The sequence below is a fragment of the Triticum dicoccoides genome, chromosome 1A (genome assembly GCF_002162155.2).
Source record: "Triticum dicoccoides isolate Atlit2015 ecotype Zavitan chromosome 1A, WEW_v2.0, whole genome shotgun sequence".
In the NCBI taxonomy this organism is placed as follows: domain Eukaryota; kingdom Viridiplantae; phylum Streptophyta; class Magnoliopsida; order Poales; family Poaceae; genus Triticum; species Triticum dicoccoides.
In genome coordinates, this window is record NC_041380.1 from 63,862,512 (window position 1) to 63,872,572 (window position 10,061).

The 10,061-nt window shown below is 42.3% G+C and overlaps 1 long non-coding RNA gene across 1 annotated transcript; it reads right to left on the reverse strand.

The window, feature by feature from the left end:
* Positions 1-1,929: 1,929 nt before the first annotated feature.
* LOC119363166 lies at positions 1,930-3,891 on the reverse strand. Its single transcript, XR_005173847.1, has 2 exons — positions 2,582-3,891; positions 1,930-2,493 (listed from the first exon to the last, which is right to left on the reverse strand). It is a non-coding gene; the product is annotated as an uncharacterized LOC119363166 (long non-coding RNA).
* Between the last annotated feature and the right edge of the window lie 6,170 nt (positions 3,892-10,061).

Consider the following 10,061-nt stretch of genomic DNA (forward strand, 5'->3'; position numbering starts at 1 on the left):
CGAACATTTGCCAGAGACAACAAATTAATGTACATGATGACTAAAAAATGTCATCCATTATTTCGACATTGTTTACACCTCGTGCTCACCGTTGCTTCTCTGACAACCCTCCCACGGCACTGTGATAAACTCTCACCTTGTAGAACCATCTTCACTTACTTGGACGAAAACGACAGGTTTTACATGTCTAGACCAACACGACCCAGTCCATTTACTAGTCCAGTTGGTGTCCAGCCTTGTTCATTTGGCTAGAAGAAAATGGCAATTTTCACATGGTCGTCCAGCACGCCGTAGCTCAAAACTTCTAGCAAATGACCACCATCAGCCAATTCAAAAGTTTGCCCGCAGTAGGTCCTGTTGACCCCTGCCGGTTTAGAAAGGCACAACACCTTTTGTCCTGACTACGCCTGCAAAGTCAGAGAAGTAGGTTGCTGTTCCGGGGCTATGCCTCCATAAAGGTTCAGCTAACCATTCCTCTTCTATCTTGGCGAAATTCAACAATTGGTAAATTCAGAACCTTATCCATCTAAAGGTGCGGATCCCAAAGCGAACAAACGTTTCTGATAACAACCATCCGCGAAGGCAATGTACTTTCTTTAGCAAGAGCACTGCATTACAGGGACTAGTGAACTTCGTGCCGGAAAAACCTGCGCGTAGTGTTTTTTCGGTACTGTTTTCGCTCTACTTTTTTAACTGTTTATCGGAACAAGGCGTGTAATATACCGTTCGAAAGCTACGGATTAGGCGCAACTTCTCCATGTTGAACACATTTTGAAATTCCCCGCGGTTTAAGAGCAGTTTCCAAAACGGTGCGGCCCATAAAGAGTGGCAACGAGCGTTTTTCGAGTTTTTTTTCTAAACCGCTCGTCGGAACGAGGCAAATGATACACCGTTGGATAGATATCGCCGAGGCGCATCTTTTTCATAATTATTGTTTTCTCTAATTCGTTATGGTTTAAGAGCAGTTTCAACTTTACTAAATCGCGGAATTCTGTTTTTCAAATTATTTCAAATTTTCGGTACTGTTTTCGCTCCAGTTTTTTAACCGTTTGTCGAAACAATGCGTGTAATATACTGTTGAAAACCTATAGATGAGGCGCAACTTTCATATGTTGAAATGTTTTTGAGATTCCTTATGGTTTTAAGTTAATTTTAAAAATCATGCGGCGGACGACGAGTGGCAGCGGCCTTTTTCACGAATTTTTTACAAACCGCTGATCGGAATGATTCAAACGATACGCCATTGGAAAGATATCGACGAGGCGCATATTTTTCATGTAGAACACTCTCTGTAATTCTTTACGGTTTAAGAGGAATTTCAAATTTACCGAAATGCGGACACTCTGTTTTTCGCGACACCCAAATCGATGTGGGTACTTCATCCTACTGAAAACCGCACTGCATCGGACGAAAATCTGCACTGCATGAGACGTGTAAGAGAACTGCATGGTTTCCTTTTTGTGGGACGTATATTTTTTAAGATGAGGAAGAAAACCGCACTGCGTTTAGACTGAAAACCGCACTGCATCAGACGAACTAGCGGACTACATGATTTCTTTTTTGTGGGACGTAAATTTTTGAAGACAATGAAGAAAACCCGCACTGCTTTTAAACTGAAAACCGCACTGCATCAAACGGCCAAGTGAACTTCATAATTTCTTTTGTCGAACGTATTTTTTCTCAGACGAGTTTTTGTTGTCTTTTTTTCATTTTTTGTGAACGAGAGTGGACCACAAAGAGGAGGCAAGTGAACCGCGACATATATCGAAGTGAACCTCATTACTATCTTTGTTGTTGCGCTAAATTTTTAGCACTTCCATTTTTGGGCACAAGTGAACAACATCACTCTAAAAAATGAACCACATCCGAGGACCAAAAGCACTGCCTGCGTTGATGTAGTCAACTGATTTTTAAAGCACACGGAACAAATTGCCTTCATAAATAGGGATAATAAAATATATTCTCTTTATACAAACTAAGTGCACTTTAAAAACAATTCTCCAAAAAATACAACTTCAGGCTATTTTCCCATCGCAAAACAAACAAAACAAAAATCGAAACAACTAAATTGCATGCACACACGCTCAGCACCGCGCGAACATAGTCAGAAATACCATGTTTTTATCACAGATTTTGCACGGGCGTCTCGGGGTGGAGGCCCTCCTCTGCAGACTATAGCTGTCTTGCCGAAGTGTACCACATTTGCAATCAGCACAAATGTCCCTCAATATATAAACTAAACATACATCATTTTCTCATGGAACGAACTGAAAAAAGAAAAACGTGCACTGCAAAAATCGCCAGCGGTGGAGTCGGTGTTAGTGACTAATCCCTACTATGCTCGCCTCACATTGCAGAAGTCCACTGCATGGCCATGCAATGATGGCCGCACGCGGCTGCTGTGTGGACTGCTCCAGCGATGCCCTTGCGCTGCTCATCCCGGGGCGGAAATGGGGGAGTGCATGGTTTCGCCAACGATGGGGACGAAGTGAGCTGCAATCGAACAAAAAAATCGCCATGCGGAATGAAGTGAGCTGCAGTTGTACATGCACACACTAACAAACTTCACATGCATACATACTTATCTTCACAACAAAGCACGCTGAACCTCATCTCCAACTTGATGTAGACACTTGTTTTGCACTGAACTGCACTGCGTCGTGCACGACCATGCTGCTCCATCGCAGAGGAGGGGAGGTGGAACAGAGGGCAGGACGCGCGTGGAGTACACTCCCTCCTCCCACCCGTGCGGCACACTGCATTAACACGCACGAATGAACCGCACGCGGGAGCTGTAGCCCATGACGCACTGCACGGCATGACCCGCCGAACCGCATAGCCGTCCCGGCAAGTGGTGGTGACGTTCCGAGGCTCAGCTGGAGAAGGGGGCGCATTGCGGTAGCCGCCAGATTTGGCGAGGGGTGGTGCGGGATGGGGGCATCAACCCATCTACCATGGCGAGCTGCAAGCAGGAGCTAGTGAACCTCATGCCGGTGCCAGCCAAGCTACACTGAGAGAATTAACAAACTTCGTTAGAAACTGAATTCACTCAAATCAACAACAATAATCTGAAAAAAATTACACAAAAATTTCCGCAAGCCCCTGTGTCGGAAATGCCACAATGGTAAGAGAGAGAGGCGCTCCCCGGGATCCTTCTGCTGAAACCGCACGCTGGAGATGGTGACTGCGCAGCCGTCCATGGAGAAGAGTGTGAAGAGGAGGGGGTTCCGTCCCGATGCCGTGGTGGCTGGCGTCCACTAGGACCAATCAGACGACGTCGACGGCGGCTCAGTCGAGGTGGACAACAAAGGCGTTGTGGACGGGAGACCAGATCGAGGGGGAGGTCGCCGTATATTGGTGGAAAGAGATCCAGCAGGGGATCGGCGGTGGCCTCCACCCCAAGCCCGACCACCAGATATCGCGCTGGGTCGTCGGTGCCCCAAAAATTCGAGGGGAGGGGAAGGGCGGCGCGCCCTACTGCTGGCTGTCCGCGTCGCTGCAGATCGAGCCGAAAGGGAAGTTCGGCGATGCCTGGGGAAGGCGAACAAGATGGATTGGGGGAGGAAAGCACCGGCGAGGGAAGAAGGTGGATTGGGGAAGGACGGCGCCGGCGGGGAAAGGAAGTGGATCGGGGGAGGGCAGCGCTGGCGGGGGAAGGTCGCCGGGCACGAGGGAGCCGCGCGCGTCTCGCTCCGGGGTGGTGGGTTGGCAGGGCAGAAGAGATACGCGGGCGGCGGCACGGCTCTTGTATCGGAGGCACGAAGCCCCTGGCTTCGCCGACAGTGGAAGGTGGAGGGGAGGTGGGAGGAGGCTAGGCAGGAGGAAGAAGGTGGGAAAGAGTGGATCAGGCACGAACAGAACGTGGGAGGAGAGTGGTGGGTGCGTTGACTCTTTTTGTTTTCGGATCAGGGTGGAATCGGTGGTGGGAGGTGTTATCAGAACAAGAGACAAGTGATATTAAAATAAGGTTTTAAGGGGTGTTATCATAATAGACCCACCCTATATATATATATATATATATATATATATATATATATATATGATCTTTTATGCTAAAATAACAATTCAATCACAATTTCAAATATGAACAATTGCAATTTATCATAACATAGGAAAGAGTCAATATAAGAGCTTTTCAGCAAGTCCACATACTCAACTATCATTTAGTCTTTCACAATTGCTAATACTCACGCAATACTTATGGGTAAGGAGTTTTAATCGGACACAGAGAAAGATAGGGGCTTATAGTGTTGCCTCCCAACTTTTTACCTCAAGGGTAATGTCAACAATAATAGATCATGCAAACCCACATCCAATTAGCCATATATATCAGGATCTTTCCAACACATTGTGCTTGCCAAAGGATAAAATGTAAAAAGGAAAGGTGTAGATCACCATGACTCTTATATAAGGTAGAGGATAAAAGTAAAAGATAGGCCCTTCGCAGAGGGAAGCAGAGGTTGTCATGCTTTTTTATGGTTGGATGCACAAAATCTTAATGCAAAAGAACGTCACTTTATATTGCCACTTGTGATATGGACCTTTATTATGCAGTCTGTCGCTTTTATTTCTTCCACATCACAAGATCGTATAAAGCTTATTTTCTCCACATTAATAGATCATACATATTTAGAGATCAATTTTTATTGCGTGCACCGATGACAACTTACTTGAAGGATCTTACTCAATCCATAGGTAGGTATGGTGGACTCTCATGGCAAAATTGGGTTTAGGGATATTTGGAAGCACAAGTAGTATCTCTACTTGGTGCAAAGAAATTGGCTAGCAAGAGAGGGAAAGTCAAGTTTAACATGTTGGATGATCCATGACAATATAATTTATCTCAGATGTAAGAAAACATAACCCATTACATTGTCTTCCTTGTCCAACATCAACTCTTTAGCACATCATACTTTAATGAGTGCTCACAATCATAAAAGATGTCCAAGATGGTATATTTATATGTGAAGACCTCTCTTTCTTTATTAGTTCATATTAATTGCAACGATGACCAAAACTATGTTTGTCAACTCTCAAAAACTTTTATTCATCATACTCTTTATATGTGAGCTCATTACTCTCCATAAGATCCATATGATCTCTTTATTTCTTTTTATTTTTTATCTTTTATTTTATTCCCTCAATATCATAGCAAGATAATCAAGCCCTTGACTCAACACTAATCTTTATTATATATAGCTCATGGACTCGATTATATAGAAGAATCATAAAGCAAAACTCACAACTAGATCATACTAAAACTTTATTCCACTAGATCAAGATATTATCAAAAGGATCGAAATAAGAAAAACAGTAAAGATAAAAGTGATGGTGATACGATACCGGGGCACTCCCCCAAGCTTGGCAGTTGCCAAGGGGAGTGCCCATACCCATGTGATTATGTCTCTTTTGCCGGTGAAGGAGATGGAGTTGTTGATGATGTAGGCTTGTAGTCCCTCTTCCAAGGCATAGGCTCACTATCATAGAAGGATGATCGAGTCTTCGGGATCCTTAAATCTGCAACCAAACTCATACTCTTGAATCTATATTCATACTCACAGTTTTAATTTTGCAGGCCATAGATCTGGGCTTGGAGGTGCTCGATTTTCTCATGAAGCATGAAGATGGCCTCCCCAATGTCCTTGCCGTCCAGCTTGTGGTTGTTGGTGAACTCCGTGATCACTATGTGATTGGAGTCGAGTCCACGCTCCACCATCTCCTGACACTTGAAAACTTGTTGCTCCATTGCCTCGAGCCTTGTCCACGCTTCCGGTCCTCCTTGGTCCCTCAACATCGCGGATGTGCAACAACCCCTCATGCATCTCAATGGTTTGAGCGTGTTGCAGCACCTCCGCGAGGTAGTGCTTGATGACCTTCTCGAAGAACTTGTCCTTGGGGGCACTTGAAGACGACATGGTGACCTAGATCTGTCAGAAAAACAGCTTGAAACAAAGACGGGATATATTTGCGTGATACGGTGGTCAAAACCTTCGGGAGATTATATAATGAATTTTTACCGACCAAAAGAAGTATCGTGCAAGAAAACGGAGTCCGGAGAGCGCACGAGGTGCCCACGAGGCAGGGGGCGTGCCTCCCACCCTCGTGGAAGCCTCATGTCTTTCCCGGACTGCTTCTTATTTTTCTATTTTTCTAAATATTGCAAAACGGAGAGAAATTGCCACTAGAACTGTTTTGGAGTCGGTTTACTTACCGTACCACATACCTATTCCTTTTCAGAGTCTGAAAAGTTCCAGAAAATGTCTCTTATGTATTCCTCCGGGTTTACGATTTCAATCTATCTATCTATCTATCTATCTGTCTGTCTATACCTCTATATCTATCTATACCTATACTAATTCTAGACTTCCAAGAAATTACCACGTTAATTAATAATTAGGAGCCATTTATTTGGTGGGACCGAGTTATTACGGTGGAGATTAACCCATAGGACTCCTATGTACATCTCAATCTATCTAGCAATACTCCACCGCCTCTTCCTCTATCTCTTGAATAAAAAAGATAAAAACAACCTAAATCATATCTTGTGGCATAACCCCCTGTACGTCAGGAACTAATCTCTAGACTCTCTCAAACTACCATGGTCTCTCACCCCCTGTACGTCGAAAAAGAAACCATTGACTCTCAAACTACCATGGTCTCTCTCGCCCCCTGTAGATCAAGAACGAATCTATTGATTCTCTCTCTCTCTCTCAAACTAAGGCAAGCTACTTTGGGCACGGATCCCATGTGCTCAAGAAGTCCGCCTTCGCCATAGTTTGAACAGCAATACATGTCAGGGACAAGCTCTCGATGACGGCAAGCGTTCCGCGACGATCTTAGAATTGGGCAACCTGCAGTTCCTATAGTGTGGCATCAAGGACCTCCACTCGCTGCCACAGAAGCCCACAAAGATCTACAAGGAAGTGGTAGATGGTGTGCTTCAAATTCTTCTATGAGTTCTAAACTGGTGATTGGTTTTTCGACTTTTCTTTCAAATAACTCATGGCATTGCTATGAGCATTTTATTACAGATGTGTCATACAAGTTGATGAAAGAAGGTGCTAGACTTTGCTGTGACCTGCGAGTAAAAGTTGATCATCGCGGCCTCCAACCACAACAAGACGCCCACCACGCATGATCCTTGCAAGCAGTAGCAGCTTGACTTTGTCGTCGCCGACATAACGAGGACGAAATTGAAACCCCATATGCATGCGTTACACCTTGCAAAGTACCCTTCTCTTTGGCCAGTTCCAATCACCCCCCTCCACTTAGTCGTTTACCTGTTGGACCTATTTACCATATGTTTCAGCCTTTGAGGTAGTGTTTACAGTAATAGATATGCATGTGCTATTTATTTTCATATGATTGTGGAGATTTACAGTGCTAAAACGGATTAGAAAAGCAAACAATATATCATTCAAATCCATGCTCAAGATCCTGAATTTAATTTAGGATACGGGGAATTACATGTTGTAGTATCAAAGTATATATGGTCAGATTGGCGGAGCTGAAAAAGAATTGTTTAGATATCATGTACTCCATAAGTAACAGTAGTTGTTTTGTTGTATGCAGTTTTTGTACTAGCTGTTTTTTTCTTATAGATCACCCTCATCTTTGTCATGTTTTGTGCTAAAAATTTGACGCAAATAAGTCCCGGCCTCTTTGGATAACACACCGCCAAGTACAGGATTATTAATGTTCATTGTTGCAGCACGTACATGCTGGAGCATGGAATGGTTAGGCTTTCATTTTATTTCTTGCCAACTGTACTTGAATGCATTCAGGCATTAGCGATTTTGAAAGAACGATCCAGGTATATCATAACATTTTTTAGTTTGTTATTAAACAAAGTATGATGCCTAGACTCTAAAGGTTGTGTGCAAGCACGACAAGGACACTCGAGCTCCGCTCTATACTATTGTTACTAATTGCTGAATGGCAGAAAATTTAGGTTCTCATCGTGATTTATTGATGAACAAAAATAATCGTGCAGTAACTTTGACCATCGGATATCTACTCTGCGGGTAATTTCTAAATCAGTTTGATAACCGCATCTATACTTCTTTAGACAATCCGTTCTCTCTTTGGTATTTGTATGTGCCTTCCAAGTGATGTGGCATATGCGTGAAAACTGATACAACTGATTGTCTGCATCTCCATTAGATTTGCTTCCATTCTCTGTTCAATTACCCATATTACATACTCTGTTTTTTGTTTATCGAGAATGGTGCCACCAGTGCCACGAGAATTTTTACTTATATCTACTGATGAATGACTACCTACAACATGGTAAGAAGTAGAAACAATAACCTTAATCTGTTAGTATAGTATTTGTACTGACATGCAGGGATAGAGATGGCAGGAAGCAACAAAGGACCATGGCTCTCCCATGGTCTGGAAGAAGTGTTTGAAACGCCTAAGATATCAGTTGGATTGGACTACAATTAATTTTTTTACATCCTGGAAAATATAATACATGTGCTCTTTGTTGGGTTCCTCCCAAAAGTATAAATTTCGTGCTCCATCCTTGTTGACAAGCAAACCTTTGTAGTAGGCAGTTTGGTAATTGAGAAATTTTATTCATATGTGGGGCCAAAACGATGTTTAAACCAGATATTGATGTTCCGAAAATGCATTATTTGGTTCCCACAAAAAATTCCATTATTTGGTGCAGTTGTTGGCATTAATTATTTGTTTTCATATTAATTAAGCAGAGGCTTCTCATTTTTCCCATCAGTGTTTGCAGTTAGTTGAACTTTCAGATGCATAGGCATTGGAGTTGCTTATAAAAAAAGACACACATGCACCAACAAAACTTAACTATTAGAGGGTAAATATTATGTTAAGTGGAATGATTAGACCAATCATTGATTGAATCAAATGAGGATAGAGTGGTTAAGAGTGAAGAACCAGCCATGATATTTGTTGTTTGAGGTGATAGAACCGAGAATGATCTTTATTGCTTGAGTAGATAGAATAGTGGCAAGGTTGTGAGAAGATGTGTATGCCTGAACAAGATGCAAGTTCTAATCAATAATAAATTATACTGAGTTGTTCTGTTAGTACATGGATCGCAAACCCTCTATGTTAATAGTGTGCTATATGGTTTGGTTCTACAGCTCAATGCTTCTAAGACCTTCATTGGTTTGGTAGAAAGCAATACACCTACGTGCCTTTACGTCTATCAATACTGGTGGGGCCAACATAGAAATACTGAACCCTGGAAAATCTGTATAATAAAATTAATTTTATTTACATAAGCAACTGAGAAAAACACTGCATGCAATTTGACTCGACCAGGCGATGATAGTAATTGGGGTGCTTTCCTCTCCGGGTTATATAATTTGTATTTAATCACTGATTCACTTTTTCGTATGTTTAAAAGAAGCCTCATCTAACCATCTAGCATCGACTTGGACACCATATTTGAGGTTTAGTAGTGCTGTAGCAACCTATGTGTATGTGAGCTTTATTAGTGGAGCTTTATTTTCTATGTATATGTGAACTGGTTGCTATTGGTTCATAATTATAACAGTGATGTCCATGTCTGCAAAGTCACTAGCAGTACATTTTCTTAAGAGTTTTGGGATGTCACTGAAACTCTGCACACTACCTTAGATACTATTTTTGTGTAGTTATGCTTCCATATCTTCACTGAAGCAGGGACGTTGGTGGATGTAAGTAGGAAAAAACTATTTATTTTACCCCCAAAAAATATATTGTATTCGCCAAACTCAGTTTATAGCTAATATTGGCTTTTGCAGCGAGGACTCCAAAGCTATAGTCTTTAGTGGATCGAACAAAGTAGTTGAACTTCTGTTTAGTTTCTACTATCCAGTTCTTATCTGATATGCATAACTGCGGACCAGAACTGGCAGTTTTATGCTTTATGATAATACACATGATTTTGAGATAAATTTGCAGTACAGCAGGAGAGATGACAATTTCCATTTTGACCTTTTACACTTTTAGCGCATCTATTTATTTATAGGAACACTAAATGAGAGAAAGTACATTTTTAATTAAAGTTTCTGATGTTCCATTTTCTAACAAGCCATATA